The sequence below is a fragment of the Ursus arctos genome, unplaced genomic scaffold, assembly GCF_023065955.2.
Source record: "Ursus arctos isolate Adak ecotype North America unplaced genomic scaffold, UrsArc2.0 scaffold_21, whole genome shotgun sequence".
Taxonomy (NCBI): domain Eukaryota; kingdom Metazoa; phylum Chordata; class Mammalia; order Carnivora; family Ursidae; genus Ursus; species Ursus arctos.
The window spans coordinates 6,118,604-6,138,128 of NW_026622886.1; the positions used below are offsets into that span (position 1 = coordinate 6,118,604).

The 19,525-nt window shown below is 56.2% G+C and overlaps 1 long non-coding RNA gene across 1 annotated transcript; it reads right to left on the minus strand.

Moving 5' to 3' along the window:
- Positions 1-7,631: 7,631 nt before the first annotated feature.
- LOC130544478 (uncharacterized) lies at positions 7,632-13,521 on the minus strand. Its single transcript, XR_008960773.1, has 2 exons — positions 12,600-13,521; positions 7,632-12,244 (listed from the first exon to the last, which is right to left on the minus strand). It is a non-coding gene; the product is annotated as an uncharacterized LOC130544478 (long non-coding RNA).
- Positions 13,522-19,525: the final 6,004 nt, after the last annotated feature.

Here is a 19,525-nt window from a genome sequence, read left to right on the forward strand (position 1 = left end):
GAGCGACAGGAGTGAGGGACAAGGGCTCATGCCCGGCTGGTGGGAGAGGCAGAACGAGGGTCAGGAGGGAGGGCTTTCCTTTGGCTCCACACGGGACACCTGGCTTTCTCGCCCCGGAGTCCAGGGGCTAGAATGTTCCAGCCAAGAACTCGTTTCCATGGCCCACCTCCTCTTCTGCCACAGCCAGGACCCTCTTCCTTTTGCTCCAGATGTTGCTTCCGGTTACACTCTGGTCCGCCCACCGAAGGCGAACACACGGGCCTCGTCCATCAGGGACGCCTAGCTTGTCCTTGGTTTTATTTGGTCCCGTGCCTAGTACAGAGCCTGGCACCACCCCCCCCCCAAAAAGTCACCGTGGAAGTGTCTGCTGAGTGGTCACGGATGCATTCCTTCATTCAGCAGAGATCCCGGGGGTTGGCTGCGGTGTGCCGGGCACCGGGCCGGGCCCCCAGGAGCTGAAGATGAGCCAGACACCCCGTCAGCGGCCTCCACGGACACAGAGCAGACGGTGGCCACACAAGGCGATGAAGAAACATGTGCTGTGAGGTCACTCCAATTGTCCAAGTAGCAGCGATCGTTACAGTATCTGCCAAACTGGGGGCGCCTGGGTGGAGCAGTGGGTTGAGCGGCCGACTCTTGGTTGCCGCTCAGGTCGTGATCTCAGGGGCGTGAGACCGAGCCCCGCGGCGGGCTCCACACTTAGCATGAGTCTACTTAAGATTCTCCCTCTGCCACCCCACCCCCGCTCTCTCTCTCAAATAAATAAATCTTAAAAAAAAAAAAAGTATCTGCCAACTGGACTGGACCAAATGCCAAAAACACGTCCAGCACACGTTCAAATGCATCTACGTCAGTATTCCATTGTCGTCTGGTGGCCCAGGAGGTGTGACACGCCTGGGAGACACCGCACGGTCTCAGCACTGGTCACTCTCTCTTCTTCCCATTTCACAGCTGAGATGACCGAGGCCGAGGAAGGGCACGCAGCTGGGTGACGCCCAGCCATGACGCAAACTCAGACAGTGTGGGGCGAGGGTCGATGTTCTTCCCAGCAGTCTGGGCGCTCCCAGCTAGGGCTTCTCGGCCTGCTGGGGAAGGGCTGTGTGCAGCCAGAGGGAAGGAGGCCAGCTCAGAGACGGGCCACGAGGTGGGAGCACAGGAGCACAACAGCCTTCTCGGGGCCCTCCTTGCCGACTCGCCCTTACATCTCAGCGGCCAGAGGTGCCCTGGTCGGTCTAGCTGCAAGGGAGTCTGGGAGGTGGGTGCATCCACTGGCCTGCCCAAACGTCCTTGGGTCCTTGCCAAAGGGAGAAGAGGGCAACTTTGCTGTGTCTGCCTCATTTTTTATGATGGGGATGATGACCCCTATAATGATTATCATTTCTACCAGTCTGGCCATTCCCTGCCCGTAGCCAGCGCACCCTCCAGCCCCGACCCCAGGCCACCAGACACGCACGCGCACACAGACCCGCAGGAGGGGACCCCTGAGCCCCCACCACAGCCCCTCAAGACACAGGTAGCAGAGGCTTCTTGCCAGGCTGGAGACCACAAGAGCCACGGGCCCCAGCACACGTCCAGACGGGGCTCCCAGCCCCGCCCTCCACTGGCACGGCCCCAGCAGGGACAGCTATTTTGAGAGCAGCTGGCTGGCAGGTGGCACCTCGTGATGGAGCAGCTCTCACTTGAGCCAGACAGACCCTGGCTGATGCCCTCTGCTCTCTCTCTGCCTCCCCCCTCCACCTGGCAACCTTCTCTCCCAACCTCATGTCCCCCTTCCCCTCTTCCACCCATAACCCCCTCCCCAACCTTCTCCTCCCCATCTCTTTCCCTCTCCCTCTCCTACCCCTCTCTACCTCTTCCTCCCTCTTCTTCTCTCCCTCCCTCCCCCTCTCTCTCTCTCTCTTTCTCTCTCCCTCTCCCCCCACCCTCATCTTCCTTTCTGTCTGTCTCCCTCTCTCCCCCTCTTTCTCCCTCTCCCTCTCTCTCTCCCTCCCTCCTGTCTCCTGGTTCTAGGACATCCAGCCAACATTCCTGGAGCCCCCAGCAATGAGCAAGGCACTGATACTAACTTGCACTGATCCTTCACTGCTGGCCTAGTAACAGCAGAGCAGGGATTCAAGCCCCGGTGTTCTGGCTTCTCCGCCTCTAAGTCTGTGGCCCGGTGCTCTCCCAGAGGGCCTGCGCTGGGCTCAAGGGACCAGGGACATGGGCCTGAACAGAGAGCAGTGGCTGCTCTTGAGTTCACTGTCCAACAGGGGAGCAGCAAGGGCTCCGTGGCTCGGACATGGGCACCCCCTCTGGCCACCGCTGTACTGGTGGCTGCAGGACCGGAAGGGAAAAGGCCACTAACCAGGCATGGGGGGAGGGAGGGTTGCCGGAGAGGCCTGGAAACATCACCAAAGGGCTAGAGCTTGGACTTTGTGCTCAGGCGGTGGGGAGCTATGGGAGCTTCTGCACAGGGAGCAGCTTGATCCGGTTTAGGTTAATCAGACTGCTGAGGGACTGGACAGAAGTGGGGAGGCTGGAAGGACAGAGGATGCTGCTGTGATATGCTGGCCAGCCAACCAGAAGCGAGGGGCCCAGCGTGTGGCTTTGCGTCTGCTTTGCACAGTCCTGGCCACGCCCATGGGTCCCCTCCCCGCCTTCACACCACATCCCTTCCCCCCTCCATGCCTTTGCACTGACCACTTCCCTGGCCTGACACTCCTCTCCAGTGAGCGTTCCCAGACTTCCATTTCAGTTCAAGGGCACCTCTTCCAGAGAGCCCTCCCTGATGAGCCTCTGAAGCCATAGTGGCCTCGGGAGCCATCTTACCCAGCCCTTGCCCTGCTCTCTTCCAACCTTCTTCACCTCTGCTCACATATCCCACTGCCAGGGAGCCCACCGCCTGAGTTCAAATCTCACCCCCTCCCCTTCCTGGCATGTGACTTACCCTCTCTGTGCCTCGATGTCCTCGTCTGTAAACTGAGGACCGCTGCACCAACTACTTGGCAGGGTTGTAACGGGAAATAAACAGCTACGTGCAGAGCTCACTTGGCGCAGGGCCTGTAGGTTCGTGGTAAGCAGCCAGCAGGCGTGAGCCGGTGCTGTCATATCTCCCAAACCGAGGGCGTCCTCCCTGCTCCCCCTGGCACCAGCCCTGCCCCCCAGGTCCACCAGGACACATCCAGCCCATCGTCCACAGGCGCCTGTGGACATCTGAAGGCAGTGATCAGTCCCTGAGCTTTCCTGCCTCCTGACCAAGCAGCCCAGTCCCTCCCCCCACCCCTCCCACAGTGAGGTTTCCAGGCCCTTCTGCACAGCCCTTTCCCTAGCACATTCCAGGGGAGGGCTCTCTCAGATCCAAGGTCCCCTCATCGATGCTCCCTGGGCCCCTGCTTTGTGCTGGGGCCATCCCTGCCTCCAAAGCAGCTCTTGCCTTCCTCGGAGCCTCTGGAAGCAGGAGTCCTTCTCCCACCACCTGGGACAAGATCAAGTTCAAGCTGTTTGTGTTGCTGTGATTGAAATTCTATACTTTTCTTTCGTATAATTCTTGAACGATGGTTCTTAAATTGGGTTTTGCGGCCTGGCTCTGTGCCTCCAACTGGACCATAAGGTCTCCGAGGGCAGGGCCCATGCTTCCTCCCATCTTATCCCCCCTAGCGCCTAGTGTGCCAAAAATACTCCAGTCAGTTCATGCGTCACAGGCGCCCAGAAACTCAGAGCTTCAAGGGGTCCCAGGGACCAGCCAGCTCAATGCTCCCATTTCACAGATGGGGGAGCTGAGGTCCAGAGAGCTCACATGGCTGGTTCACAGCCTATTCCAGTGTGACTCCCCAAGGGGCCCTCTGCATGCTTCTCTCAGCCCCAGTGGGGCCTGTTTATCTCACTCAGTCTCCTGCCCCAAGCCAAATCCCCCTTTCTCACAACTTTTTTCACTAACATCCTTTATCACGGGGCCTTGTCAAAGACTCTGAGCTATCTAAGCACGGCGACGGGGTGTGAGGGGAAGAGCCAGGACCCCAGACTGCATCCCCGGGCTGATCACAACTGCATGAGGACAACGTCTGCGTGCAGTCAGGCCTGGAGGGAGACGTGCAACATTGACGGTGGGCAACCTACGAAGACGGCTGGGATTCTAGGGCTTGTGTTTTCTTCCTTCCTTTTCATTTTAACATTTCCACGTGGCTCTAAAATCAAGGCATAAGGAAGGACGGTGCCACCAAAGTCCCCACATAGCCCACTCCCACAGTTTGGCTGTATGGCTACAACGATCCTGGAAAGTTCTGTCATCCCCGCTTCTCATAATGAGAAAGGTGGGGTGCCGAGAGGTTTCAAGAAATTGAGTGCCTAGTTCACGTAGCTACTGAATGTGACTTCTAATACCAAGTCTAGCGTTCTTCCCCTAAAGGGGGAGGGTTGGAGAGTCAAGGAAGATAGGAGAGAGGGAGGAAGGGAGGGAGGGAGGGAAGAAAAAGGGGAGGGAGGGAAGGCAAAAATAATCTACATAGGCTACATTCACTGGTTTGTCCTGGACACACACAGTGCTTAGTACTGGATGGATGGATGGATGGATGGATGGATGGATGGATGGATGGACGGACAGATGGGTGGGTGGGTGGATGGATGGATGGATGGACGTCGGGCAAGCAGCAGTTCTGAGACTAACAGCATGGTCATTTCTGTTCACTCTCTCGGCTTCTGATTGAGAGGTGGGGGAACAAGAATGGTGTGAGCCTGGGCCCCTCTGTGGAGGGTCTTAAACCTTCCCCTTCCTTGCCCTCACTGCAGGAGCAGGGAACAGGAAGGCAGGAAAGAGGGTAAAGAACAGATGGGGAATTACCACTAACTTGTTGTGTGCTTCTCCCTCTGGCCTCAGTTTCCCTAATGACAGAGTGAGGGGATAGGACTAGGTCAGCAGTTTCCCACCTGACTGATACCAGAATTCCCTGGGAAGCTTGTGGAAATGCAGGTCCCAGGTCCCCAGCCTACTGAACCAGCATCTACTTTAACAGACCGCCCAGGTGACCTCACAATAGGTCAGATTTGGGGATGAGGGACTAAAAGATCTCTGTGGTCCCAGTTGGGACACCCTCTGACCCATCGCCTTTCCTGTAAGCTCCCTCTTTATCTTCCCATCCTCCCTTTCTGATAGTCAGGATCCTTTCAATTACAATGTCAAAAACAACCCACAGCAGCTGTTGGGAATTTATTTGCTGACATAAGTCAGCAAATAAATTCATAAGTGGGGCTACCTTCAGGCCCAGATGGATCCAGGAACTCAAACATCTTCAAGGTTCATCACGTCATCTTTCAGAAGTTCTTATCTCCTCAGTGTGTTGGTTTTATTTTCTGGTAGGCTCTGTCTCTACGTGGCAGGGCAATGGCTCCTGGCCACTCCATCCCATTCAAGTCATCCCCCAAGCCAGGAGAAAGCAAGAGACCCTCTGCCTTTGGTGTCCATGCATCAAATCTCAGGGAAGACTCTGATTGGATCAGCCTGAGTCACGTGCCCACCATGAGCCAATCGCTCTGCCAGGGGATGAGGCTTTCTGATTGGCCAGCCAGAGTCACATGACCCAAGCCAGTCCATCAAGGCAGAAAGACAGTATGTCTGCTGTGCTCCCCATTTCCTCTGCATATGGCCCTGGCTGAAGCCCAGCCACAGAGACTTTGTGGAAGTGGACGGGATAGCCTAGCGTCCTCCAGGGGTTGACCTGCGTGAACAGGTGTCAGGTGACACAATCACTCAAAACTGCTGTCCCTCAGCAATCACGTGTTTGGGAGTCGGTGCTGTGGCAGTTTCAGGAAACTTCCAGCAGATCCAAGCAGACCGACTTTGTACATCCTGAAGAGGAGGTGGTGCTAGTGACACGGGGCTCCGTGCCCAGTCTTGGGCCGCCTCCCCGTCTGGCTGTGGAAGTTGCCCTTGGTGCTTGCAGAAGGACCCTCTCCAGCGGGGCAGATAATCAGCTGCTAGTTCCCAGAGATGGGAGTCATCCCTGCACCCCACAATCTGCAGGGCGGTTCCCCAGATCTCTTGTTTGTGAAGATTGCAGGAAGCAGGGATACACACAGGCCTGTGCTTCTGTCCCGCTGGGTTGGGAGGGGGACAGGAGAGGGGGCGGGGGCCGCAGTCAGTCGGGGCTGGCTCTGCATCAGGGAGAGAAGGGGGTCGTGCAGGCATGGGGGAAAGAGAAAGACAGGGCGGAAGGCCAGGCGCTTCCAGAGAGAACGTGAAGCCGTGGGTTTGGGGTCAGTGCAAACCCTCCCCCATCACTGCCCTCCCCCCACCATTCACTACATCCCACTGCACCACGCAGGAGACAGGGGTTTTGTGGAAACTGAGGAAGGGACTGGATTCCACACCTGAGCTGGCGTCACGCGGGGCAGAAGACCCACGTGAGCTGGAGGAACACCGGGAAAAGGAGCAAGAGCCTGAGGCTGGAGGACCACAGGCCCTTGGGGAGCGGAAGCTGGTGGAGCTGGTGTCAGGATCTGCAAGCCCGGGGGCCCAGTCGACATCCGGCCCATGTAGGCGCTCAATATTTTCCTTCCATGTTGGGAAGCTGAGCTGAAACCCAAGCCCCTCTTCACTCTCCAGGAGGTAACAGAGGCAGAACTTGAACCCAGACCTCAGCCTTCAGGCCAGGCCAGAGAGGTCAAGTCCAGGGAGGGAGGCTGGCAGATGGCAGAGGGAGCAAGGAGGGCCAAGGTGGAGAGGCCCGGTGGGCTCCCCCTCTCCCTTGGCTTGCCCCTTCTGGCCAGGGGACAGGCTCACAGAACAGGAGGGTCTGGGGATACAGCTGCTGCTGTGTGTGGACCCAGTTCTAATCGAAGCCCAGCTCCCCAGGAGTCTGTCACCATGGCAACGGGAAAGCTGCCCCACAGAAGCCGAACCAAGCACTCCCCAAGCACTCCGGCCTGTCACCACCACCAGGAGGTGCCTCCTGGGGCCAGGCCCCGGGGGCAGGGCGGGGGGTTAGCACTTTTCCAACACACCGTCCCACAGAGGCCCGCCACAGTCATGGTCATCAGAAGGCCTAGATCCGAACCCCCATCTCCCCTGTGTCTCCAGCCTCCCAGGCACCCCAGCCCTTCTGAGCCTCCATGTCCCCCTCCCCACTGTCAGGGGCAGATGGGGGGTTCTGCATCCTCCGTGGCGGTAGGGTTGGGAGACAGGCGTGATCCCCCACAAGCCGGGGCCTTGGGACTCCTGTAATAATCTCCCGTGCTCTGGGCTTCATTACTGCTCTGTCTCTCGTGGGAATCGCTAATAGCACTTCCCCGTGGCGGGTCATGTCACACAGACGCGGCAGCCCGTGCTCTCTTGCGCAGCGCTCCACACCTTCTCAGCCCCTCTTCGAGAGATGGACCCTGTCCACGCCCCCCCCCCCAACCCCGGCTGTCGTGGTAGGAAATGACCCCGTCATTCACTCCCCATCTCTCTGGGGACTGACCCAGCAGGGCCAACCGGATTACTCCCCGGGAACTGATGCCACGGCCACGGCCACCGGGAGGAGGATGCTGAGACGAGACCTCCTGGGACTTTGTCCCAAACACTCTGGAGAAGGTGTATCAGTCAAGCTTCAGTGACCAACAACAGAATCTATTCTAAATCTTAAAAAATAAATAAATTAATTAATTATAAATGATTTTTTTAAAAGATTTTATTTATTTATTTGACAGAGATAGAGACAGCCAGCGAGAGAGGGAACACAAGCAGGGGGAGTGGGAGAGGAAGAAGCAGGCTCATAGTGGAGGAGCCTGACGTGGGGCTCGATCCCGTAACGCCGGGATCACGCCCTGAGCCGAAGGCAGACGCTTAACCGCTGTGCCACCCAGGCGCCCCTATAAACGATTTTTTAAGCATACTAAGCAGAACGTCCAGGAGCAGATTCCGAACAAAGACCACCCAGGGCCCCCAAGGCTCCTGCCTCCATCAGAAAGCTGGGGATGGAATTGGGAGGTCAGCGCTCGGCTGCCAGCCCCAGAACCCCGCCTGCTAGGCTCCGATCCACATGGCGACATGTGCACTCGGTGCCCTGTCTCTCTCCCCCTGAAACCCGGTTCCAAATTCTCGCCCACGTGAGTGCTCTTCGTGGGGGCCTGATGTGGCCCGTGGATGGCCAGCTGCAGGCGAGTCCGGGGAAACAGTTGTTGGGCCCCTCAGCTTCCGCAGCACAGGAGGCAAGCTACGTGCAGGCTGTGCCAGCAAGGCACGAGCCACAGACAGCCTGACCCTCACTGTCATCACTGCCATCCCAGAGTGTGACTTGCTATCACAAAGTCCCACACTGCCCCGCATCTGTTCTGCTGTCACTGGGGGACGTGGGGACCTGTCCCAAATACATCTCCGAGCGGTTATGAAAGTCAAGGTGAGAGAATAGTGAGAAAGACCTGTGCACCTGGGAAAGTGGCCTTAACCAAGAGAAAGAGGAACCAGAGAGGGTGAAATGCCTTCCCCCAGATCAGGCCTTCAGGCAATAAAATGCAGAAGACTAGGACATAAGCCTGGGACTTCCTCCGTGGGTCTCAGGGGAGTGGGGGACTGGAAGAGCGGGGGGGGGGGGGGCATGGCTCCAGGAGGAGCTGGTGGTGGGTTGTATTAAGTTATCTGTGGCTGGAAAACACATTTCCCCAAAACTTAGTGGCTTCAAACAACAGACATCTGTGATCTCAGTTCTATGTGTTCTCTGGCTCAGGCTCTGTCGTGGGTTGCTGGCAGCGGAATCGGCCAGGGCTGTGGTCTGATCTGAAGCCTCATCTGGGGGGGGGGGTTCCCTCCCAAGCTCACTGTCATGACTGTTGGTTGGCTGCAGGTCCTGGCTGGCTGTGGGCCAGAGGCTGACAGCTCACAACACAGCAGCTGGCTTTCTAGCAAGCAAAAGGGAGCAGAGAGAGGGAGCCCCCAGGACACAGACTCACAGATCTCAGAAGGGACATCCCATCACTTCTGCTGTATTCTAGTTACTAGATTCAAGTCTCAAAATCAGCCCGCACTCAAGGGGAGAGGATGAGCAAGAGAATCTCTCCCAAGAGGAGGGGTCATTCGTGGCCCTCTGAGTGACCGCGGGCCACCGGATCCCACCCCCAGGCTCTGAGAAGAGGAGTAGGCTGGGCCAGTAGGGGCGGCTGTCCCCCAGCTCCTTTGCACCCAACGCGCCAGCCCTGGGTCCTGCAGATGGAGAGGCTGCAATGAAGCCACCCTTGGCCACTGCCCTTCCCCGGCAAGGCCAGCCCCCTGGAGTCCGGGGAGGACGAAGGAGGGCAGGTTTTGCACCTCAGCAATGGCAGCAGCAGGGCCTCCCCGTAGGTCAGTCAGACTTTGCCAGTAGAACACGAGACTCTAAGGCCCCAAAAGGCAGCATGATGTCCCGCAGGAGCACTGAACCAAGAGCAAAGAGGTCCGGGTTCCGGCCCTGGGCAAGCCCCTAACTGGCTGTGTCTGTGAGCCAGCCACATGTCTCTCTGAGCCCCAGCACCTCCAGCTATAACACAGAAGGATGGTCTGATATTGCCAAGGTCCTCTTGTGCTCCAAAGGTCAAAGTTCTCCTCTGCACAAAGGGGATCTCAGTTGGATGGAGGCAACCCGAGGGCTTGGCCGGGGCCTCCACCACCTGCCCCTGAGGCACCTGCCCCCAGCAGCCCCTCCCTCTGCCCAGCACCTGATTCCTGGGTCTCCCTCCTGACCTGCCATCTCTGTGCTCCTGCAGCCCAGCCAGTCCCCAACCCCCAGCCCCTCCCCACACAGAGCCAAGGAGGCCGGACTGGGCTTGAGGACAAGGCCAAGCAGATGCCAAGAGCCAGGGACTAGAAAGAAGCCACAGGCCGTTCACCTGTCACCAGGTGTTGGCACTGGAGATGGGCCTCTTGTCTTTCTCCCCAAGGAAGGTGAAGAAAGATGCTTCCAGACGCGGAGCAGCTGCTCTCGGGGTGGGGGACTCCCCTCCCCTCCACACCCCAGCTCTGCTTCAGAGGGCAGGGTCCTCATAGGGGGCTGTGAACAGGGCCATCAAAGCCGCGTCTGGCTTGCAGGCTGGGGGCTTACATAACTGGTGGCCGTCACCCCCACCCCAGCCGCCGCCCCCCCCCCCCCGACTCCACCTCAAGGCACAAGGCCACCCGCTGCTCCACCCCCCACGGGGGAGTCCCTCCTCTTGGAAGGTGCCACAGCACCAATGGCCTCAAACGAGGTCCTCTGCGCTGCCCAGACATTCTCCTCTGGGCCTTTCTGCCCCGAGGCAGGAAGAAACAAGCTTTGTTCTCCATATTCCTGGTGTCTAGGAAACGTAGTGGATGCCCAGGAAATGTAGTTGAATGAAATAAAAAAAAATCACGAATAATAACAGAAACACTTCCATAGCACGGACCATGTGCCAAGGACTCGCGCAGGAACTCTGCGCACACTAACGCCTTCCAACCTCACCGCAACCCTACACTGAGGTCCCATGAACGTCTCCGCAACACGGGTGACTGAGTGAACGGCATTCTTTCAGGAGAAGGCGTGGACCTGGGAGAGCTGACCTCACAGGTTATGAAGCCTGAGAGGGTGTGAGGGGAGCAATACCCGGTTCCCTACCACCTCCATCTTTGATGATCACACCTCCCCAGGCAGGTAGAAGGAGCAAAAATTCTGCCGCCATCCCCGTTTTCCTGCTCTGTAGCAGCCAGGAGAGGAAAGATGAGGCTGCGTAACGAACAATCTCCAAATCTCTGTGGCTTAACACAGCCAAGGTTTCTTTCGCACTCAAGCAACACAACAACTTAGGGGGCGGGGATAGGGCTCTGCTCCCCGGTGTCCCCACAGAGGAACCCGCCTGCCATTTCCCCAGCTGCTGCTCAGGATGACAGGAGCTGGTGACAGCCCCACAAGGTTCCTACCCAGAATGGACATATGTCACTTCAGCTCCTGTGTCACTGCCCGGAGCACGTCACATGGCTAACTCAAGGGGCAGAGATGTGTCGTCTTCAGCGGGCCCAGAAGCAGGAACTGTGGACGTGGGTGGGAAATGTAGGGTTCACTGAGTCATTTACCGAGTGGATGCTCTGGGCTGAGCACTGAGAAAGCAATACAAAATTCAGCAGAGCCTTGTCCTTCCGGAGTGCACCTTCTCATGGGGAAACAGACAAGAGTACAATCCAGGCAGATCAGAACTCCCCCAGAGGAGAGGGGTGCTCGGAGGCCCCCTGACCTGGCCCAAGAGAGCAGGAAGGGCTTCTGAAAAAGGAGATCTCCCAGCAGAGGAAGGGTTTAGGGACCAAAACCCAGGGTTTGGGGGCCCTTGCCCTCCCAGGTGGAGAGAGGGGAGGCCTTAACCAGCCCCCATGCTGCTGGGTAACCCCACGGGGAAAAGGGTCTCCCTCAGCACCGGACACCCACCCCACGAGCGGGCACTTCCACTCTCCCCTTTCTGGGACCAGGGCCCCCCACAGGAGGGCATGCCCAGAGGAAACACAGCCCCCCCCCTGCACTGAAGGGGACACCCATTTAAGTGCCACCAAACCCAGTGCAGGGACAGGTGGGCTTGAAGGTGGGGGACCCCAAGAGCCAAGAAAGATCCTCAAACTCAGGCAGCTGCAACAGTGACACCAGCAGGAGCCTGAGAGCGACAGGGGCTACAAGCAGCTGGGTCTCCCAGAAATGCCATCTAATTCTAATATTTGATGAGTCTGTATCTGGGGGAAATCAGAAACTAACTGTGGTTGCCTCCCAGGCAACTTAAGTGCAAATACTAATAATAATAATAAATATTATTAAAATAGATAAAATATTTGACAAATCAAAATTTGAGTCTAGCCTTTTAAGCCTCTAAGTCTGTAAGATCCTTCTAACACTAAGATTCTGTGATTCTTAGAGGCTGTTGGCAAAGATTTGCAGGTGAGATGTCCCCGAGTTTGGATCCAGGCTTTCCCCATTGCTGTGTGACTTGATCCCGCAGTGCCTCAGTTTCCCGTCTGTGATCACCACGTATATCCACTTCAGGCGTCCCCCAGGGTCTGGCACCTGCCAAGGCTTTGTCTAACCAAACGAGTGGTGAATACCCAGAGCCTACAGGATTCTCCAGGCTGAGTCTGAGTCAGGGAATTTCCAGATTCCTAGGGTCGGGGCAGGAGGTCCCGGGGAAGCCACCGGCAAGAGCCCCGCGGCCCCTGCAGGGAGGGAGGCGGCTGACGGCTGCTGCCTTGGCTGGCGCTCTGGCGCCCCCTCGTGGACACTCTTCTCCTCACACGCCCTGAACTTTTCTTTTTAAAATCTCCCGATTGCTGGAGGTTAAAAAAAAAAAGAACCAAGGCTCAGGACCAAGTAAGAGGCACACCGGCTGCTTTGGGCCCCGGGGGGTACAGCGCCTGATAAACGTGCAGCAGCCCTCCCCACGCCTTAGTGACCCCGTCACTAGCCATGGGCACACGTGCCAAGGGGGCTCGGTGCCCACTCTGAATGACCTGGATCTACCTGCATTGTTTCACCTCGCCCTCCCCACACCGCTCTCGGTCTGCACGACTATTAACCCCTTTTGAAACCTGGGGAAACAAATGGACGCCCAGGGAGATAAACTGAACTCTGAGCTCAGGGCACACAGCCAGGAAGGGGGCCCTTGGAATTCAGACTCAGACTCACTCTGTAAGGGTCAGTAACTGCCCCTTCCACTTTCCAAGTGTGGGTCCTGTGATGGTTCCAGATCTGATGGCTTTTCGTATGTGTCCTCCGACTCTGGCCACAAGTCCGCAAGATGGGTTTGTGTTTCCCCTTTTACAGTGACCAACTGTCCTGGTTTTCCCAGGACTGGTTGTTAACACCAAAATCGCCCTACCTGTTTTACAGACTAGGAAACTGAGATTCAGCAGGAGTGACAGATCACACAGCTGTCACGCTCCGAGGTTGGAAGTCTGGCCCTGGAATGGGGCAGGTCAACTGGGCAGAAACACGACAGCTGAGTGGGCTCCATCTGGAAGAAAAGGCCGGAAGCAGAGGGAAGAAATGGTGGTAGAGGAGAAGCCAGGCTCTCCTGGAGGCTCTAAGAGTGTCTCTTGATAAGACCACCCTGGGTTGGTAACCTGGATCCTCCACTTAAGGGCTGACATTGAGTCTTTCCCTTAAAATCTCTGAGCCTCAATTTCTCAGCTGTAAATTGGGACAATAAGCTCATCCGTTCGAGCAGCATTTACTGAATACCTATCATGGGCCTGGCATTCGAGAGAGAAGTTTAACATAATAACGTGCATAATTAATGGCTGGTGGTAAGCCTTGAAGAGTAGCCAGGGAGAATCCTAGACTCTCCAGACCTGGAAGACCAAGCCTGCCAATGATGCTTGATTGCCTATAGAGACAGGGAGCTTACTACCTCCCAGGACGCATCCGTTTAGCACAAGCCAATGTGCACAGCTCGTTTATAACTTTGCCTGCGAACATTTTGTAATAAGCCTCTTCTCTCTGGAGGGCACCGTCCTGAGTGCTTTCAACACACTAATTCCTTCATTCCTTGCTGTCACCCTCTGTATCTGGACAGGAGGATGGGCTGGAATACTCCACCAGCACAGAAGCAGCTTTCCAACTGATTTCAGATGCAGACCCCACCCTCCATCCGCCTCCCCCTTACCCGGCCCCCTGGATTCCTGATCCGCTTCCTCAGGGGAAGATTCAATTGGCTCACCTCCTCCCCCCCACCCCAGCCCCAGCAGCACCTTCCTGCCCCCAGGGCTCCCTAGGAGGTGGGGCCTGGCTGTGAGCAGCCTCCCCCTTAGTATCTTCGCTCCCAGCCCACCCACCCCTCCCCACATGGACCCAGGAGGCATTTTCCTTGAGGGCAATCTGAGGTTCAGGCCTTCCTGGGAGCAGCGGCTCCAGGCCCCTCCAGTTGGAGGTCCTCCTGGCCCCAAAGGCCTCACACCCCATCTATGTCCCCAAATAAGGCTGAAAACCAGGACACAGTCCTCCTCAGAGCACAGATCTGAGAAGAGACCCCAGCAAAGGTCCCAGGAGTGGGGATCTTCAGACATTATGAAAGATGGAAACACCAGACTCTCACCCCCTTCCAGGCCCCTGATTTGTCCCTGAGAGTCAGAGTCCTTTCTCTGATCCCACCACTACTGTTCACTCGCTGTGTGACCTTAGGGACGGTACCTACTCTGTGCTTTCCTCATCGTTAACATGAGGGTAATAAACCACTACCTCGGGATCTTATGGAAGGAGGAAATCACAGAATGTACCAGTGCCCATTACCATCCATCCTTCCATCCATCCGTCCACCGAGCACTGAATTGGGGAACTTGCCTCAACCTGCCCATGAACTGTGAGGGGGCAGCCCAGGGCAAACGAAAGCCCCAGAAGGCCCTGGCACCCTGCATGCAATCTGTTCCCAACAAGCCCTTCATCCTGGTCTCCAAACCTCCCCCCAACTCCCCAGTCCCTTGTGCTGTAACAGGGGACTTGGCTCTCCCTTGAACACAATGCCCCACGGCTCCCTCTGTCTGCAAAGCCTTCCCTTCTTCCCCCTTCCCTCGTGAAGGAAGAAGGCTGGGGACAACCCAGGAGGCCCCCCACCGGCCACGTGCCACTGCGGCACCCATGAGAACACACCGCAGGGAAACGGGATGGTCTCCATTCTCCTCCCCCACTCACATCCCCTTTGTGGTGGGCTCACTTGTGTCCCCCACCCGAGAATCCTGTCGGAGCCTTAACCACCAGGACCTCAGAATGCCACTGTGTGGAGATAAGCCCTTGAAAGAGAGGATTATGTTGGGACAGGCCCTGATCCAATAAAATTGGCGTCCTTTTAAGAGATCGGGACACACACAGAATGACCGCGTGAGGCAACGGACAGAGGCCTCAGAGGAAACCAACCTTGCCGACGTCCAGATCTCGGACCTCCAGCTTCCAGAGCTAGGAGGACATGAAGGTCTGCTGTCCAAACCCCGACAACCTGAAGCACTCTGTTATGACAGCCCGAGCAGAGGACCCCCCTACCCCCTAAATCCAAAGGGCATACTGCAAGCTCATCCAAACTGGCCTTTGCTGAATTCTGGTAGAAGGTTACCAATCTACTACCCCCAGCCAATTTCAACTTCCCACTAAAATAGTTCTAAAAACTCCCAAAAATGCGGGGGCGGGAGGATCATAAATTGCCTCTTGCAAAGAACTCGGTCTCCAAACACCTTTGTCCACCGACGCTTTGTGCTGGGTGTTCTAACCGCTCAGACCAGGTAGCTGGACCCTTGGCCCCGGGGCCTGCCACACCGCCCCCCGCCCCGCTTTCATGACTCAACAGAACAGGCACCCAGAGTTCTGAGCCCTTGAAACGCCCGTCAGGACTTCAGCACGAGCACTCACTCGGAACACGATGGACCCAGCACACGCCCGCCGTGATTTATAAACATTAACCCATGTCGCCCTCACATCCCTCATGAGATGGGCTCTATGATCCCCACTTTCCAGGGGAGGAAATGGAGACACAGAGATGGGGGATGAGCCGCCCCGGGGCCTGAGCTGGAGAGCGGCAGGCTGCAGTTGGGACCACGGCCATCTGGCTCTGAGACGATGCGCTTAACCACCGTGCTGGATTGCCTCATATTTTAAGTGCAAAGTGCTTATTTTTGAACCGCACATTACCAAAAGTTGTGTTCGAAATCATCATGACGTACCTTTGGCCTCACCGAACTGCTGGGAAACAAACGTCTAGCTCTGCTCATCCGGACTTGAAGCTTCCGTTCACTTCGGTGGTTGTCCAATCTATTTTTACATTCATGCTCAAATATAGATGACAAATAGTTGTTACGACACCCAAAACTATAAAAACTTCTTTTGTGAGCTGACATTTGGAAAGCTTATCTTCTGCATTTTTTAAATTCAGAGTTTTTTTGTGGTTTTGTTTCTTTCACACAAGAGAACGGGCTTTAGGCTGCTATCCGCAGGCCCTTCTCCAAAATAACCCACTTCAAGTGCGGGTCATCTTGGTTTCCAATGAATAGAAACCCAAACTTGTACCATTCTCACGACACCTTCCTTTGTAATGCTGGTTTTTTCAATACATGGGTCCCCTGAGACTTCTGATCTGGGGGCGCAATGGAGCGGGCCTGGTGAAGGCGGCCTTCGGGGACCTCGGGTCCCCCGAGCCGGGCTGCCTGGCCTCCCGTCGGAGCCCCCAACCCACTGTGGATAGAAACTCAACCACACACGCCTAAGGACAATGAAAACGGTGTAAGTGTCCAAACCAACAGGCAGAAGGGCTAAATGAGGAGCAAGCTCATCTAGTCTCCCTTCATGGAGATGGGGGACGGGCGTCCGTAGAGGCCTGGAGTCCCCTGGAGTCCCCTGGGTGGGAGAGGTGAACAGTGAGAATGCAGACAAGCTCGACCTTCCCAGGAGGGGCTCAGTTCCCAGGGCTGAAGGGGCTGCCTGGACACCCACCGCCTCCACTAACCCTGGAGCCTTCCTGGGGGGGCGGGGGGAAGCGCTACTGGCATCTCCTTTCCACGGATGAGAAAAGGGAAGCCGAACAGGGAGCTGAAGCCGCTTGCCCCACACAGGGCGGATCCACAGAGCAGTGTGCAGCAGGCCACACCCACAGCAGCAGGTGGGAGCTGAACCCCCACCCGGCTTAGGGTCCTTCTCCTCAGAGCTCACGAAACCCGGCCTCGCCCCACCCTGACTCCCAGCCCGGGCGCTCCTTTCCAGGCCACAGAAAAGGCCGGGCGGCCTCCCTCTTGCTCTTCGCTTGGTCTTTGTGGAGGTTCAGTGGGCCCCCCAGATGCCGGAGTATTCTCACGGCGCCAGGGCCTGCTGCTCCCTCTGCAGGAAGGCCCTCGGTGCTCACCTGCCCGAGCGCAGTGGCCTCTGCTGTGACAGGCCCTGCTCCCGCCCTCACCAGTCACAGCCAAGCCAGTGCCCCTCTGGTCCCTTCGCACTGGGCCTGCCAACAGCACCAGCTACCCGGGGGGACAGGGACGACGCCAGGGCAGTCTTCCTGCTGCACCAGCACCTCCTCCCAGGCCGGACCCGTGTCTACCCCAGCAGCCGGCTCAGCCTGAGCACAGCGCCTGCCTGGTGGGAGCATGCTGCAGGAGGCAGAGGGGCATGGGGGTTCAGAGCACAACCGGGTTTGAATCCGGACCCTGGCCTCCACTCACTGTGGCACGTGCCTCTCTGAGCCTCAGCTTCCCCATCTATAACATGGAGGTGACCGCAGGCCCCACAGCCACAACTGCTGGAGTGTTAAATGCATCCCAGCTGACAAATGTGGGAAGACGAGCCACCGTTTTGCAGTCTCTGCAGGTGGGGCACCAACCATCGCAGATACGACCTCAGTTGAACACACTCCCCGGAGAAAGATCCCCTCTCCGCCTTCAAGACACGCCAGCCCGGCTGCGGGGTTCAAGCTCCCTCTCCTTCCAGCACCCCCCAAACAGAGGCACAGAAAGCCCGGCCTGCAGCGGACACAGCCGCCGCTCATGTCTCCGCCTGCACGAGATGAAAGGTGCAGAGGGTCCGGAAGGGCTCACGACGCTCTTGGGGAGACGCGCAGCCAGACAAGGCCACCAAGAGCTGTTCCAAACTTCTCCAAATGACCGAAGAAGAAAGGGCTTTGAGCATGAGTGCATCAGAGGAAAACTGATTCAGCTCGTCTCGTCTCTCCATTTCCTGGAACCGGGGAGTCGGAATGAGCTTGAAGTAGCTGGAAATTGCCGCGCACACACACTCTTGTGACAACAGTGACTGCACTCAAGCACCCGGGTTTCCTGCCTGCGTTTGGAGGGAGATCACAGAAGCTCACACTGAGGTCGCGGCTGGCTTCATTTTTACGTGGTGGTTATTTATAAACACTTTGCTCATAATTTATTGGAATAAAATGTTTAATACATTCATCTGAATACTCACGTTTTGCTCGAGCTTCTGTATTTCTAAATGCACCTTAAATACCAAGTATTTTATTTCACTGACTTTAATTTTATGAATTCTACCCTCATACTGGTATTTCACATTAGGCAAAAGAGGGGCACCTGGGTGGCTCAGTCGGTTAAGCCTCTGCCTTTGGCTTAGGCCATGATCCCAGGGTCCTGGGCTTCCGCCCTGCATCTTCCGGCTCCCGGCTCAGCCCGGAGTTGGCTTCTCCCTCTCCCTTTGCCCCTCCCCACCACTCGTGTTCTCACTTGCTCTGCTCTCTCTCTCTCTCAAATAAATAAAAATTAAAAACCTTAAAAAAAAATATTACGCAAAACCATGACAAAAAAAACAGTACTCTTGATTTTCTCTGATACTGCCATTACTAGCACTTTCTACCACTTGAACCTTGTGACCTATGGTGCTAAATGCCACAACATCCAGCTTGCTGATGATAAACTCACGTGCCCACAGATCAACGGAACAGAACAGAGCCCAGAAATAAACCCATGCATATATACGATAATTAATTTACGACCCGGGAGATGAAAATACACACTGGGGACAGGCCAGCCTCTCCAGGAAGTGGTGCTGAAAAGCTGGAGAGCCACATGCAAAAGAAACTGGACCACTACCTCACACCGTACACAAAAACTCAAAAGGGATTAGAGACGAACGTAAGACCTGAAACCATAAAACCCCTAGAAGAAAACGGGGGGAAAACTCCTGGACATGGGTCTGGGCAGCGACTTTTGGACTACCTCAAAATAAAAAGCTTCTGCCCAGAAAAGGGAACCACCAACAAAATGAAAGCCAGCCCACAGAAGGGGAGAAAGTATTCGCAAACCACAGAGTAACAAGGGGCTGATATCCAAAATAAATGAACTCACATAACTGAAACACAAGACAGCAATACGATTAAAATATGAGCAGGGGATCGGAAGAGACATTTCTCCAGAGGCCTACAGTCGACCGACAGACACGTGAAAAGATGCTCACCACCGCTCACCACCAGGGAAATCAAATCAGAACTACCATGAGCTACCACCTCACACCGTCAGAATGGCTAGTGTCGAACAGACAAGAAGGAACAGGTGTCGGTGGGGACAGGGAGAAAAGGGAGCCTCGTGCAGTGTTGGAGTGCAAGCTGGTGCAGCCGCCGCGGAAGACAGCACAGAGGGGCCTCGAATAACGAGAAGTACAACTACCACGTGACCCGGCAACTCCCCTTCTAGGGTCTCGGTATTTCCGCAAAGAAAATGAAGACACTAATTTGAAAAGAAACCAGGCACTAGCAGATTCGCTGCAACGTTATTTACAAGACACGGAAACCACCTAAGCATCCATGAGGGATAAATGGATAAAGAAACTGAGAGACACAACATAAATATTATCCAGCTATAGAAAAAGAAAGCCTGCCACTTACAACACAGGTACAGCTGGAGGGCACCGTGCTGACATAGGTCAGAGGGCGCCTGGTGGCTCAGTCGGTGGGGGCGTCTGCCTCTGGCTCAGGTCACGATCCCAGGGTCCAGGGATGGAGACCTGCGTCGGCCCCCCTGCCCGGCAGGGAGCCTGCTTCCTCCTCTTGCTCTGACCCTCCCCCACTGTGCTCTCGCTCATTCTCAAATAAATAAATAAATCTTTGAAAAAAAATGAAATACGTCAGA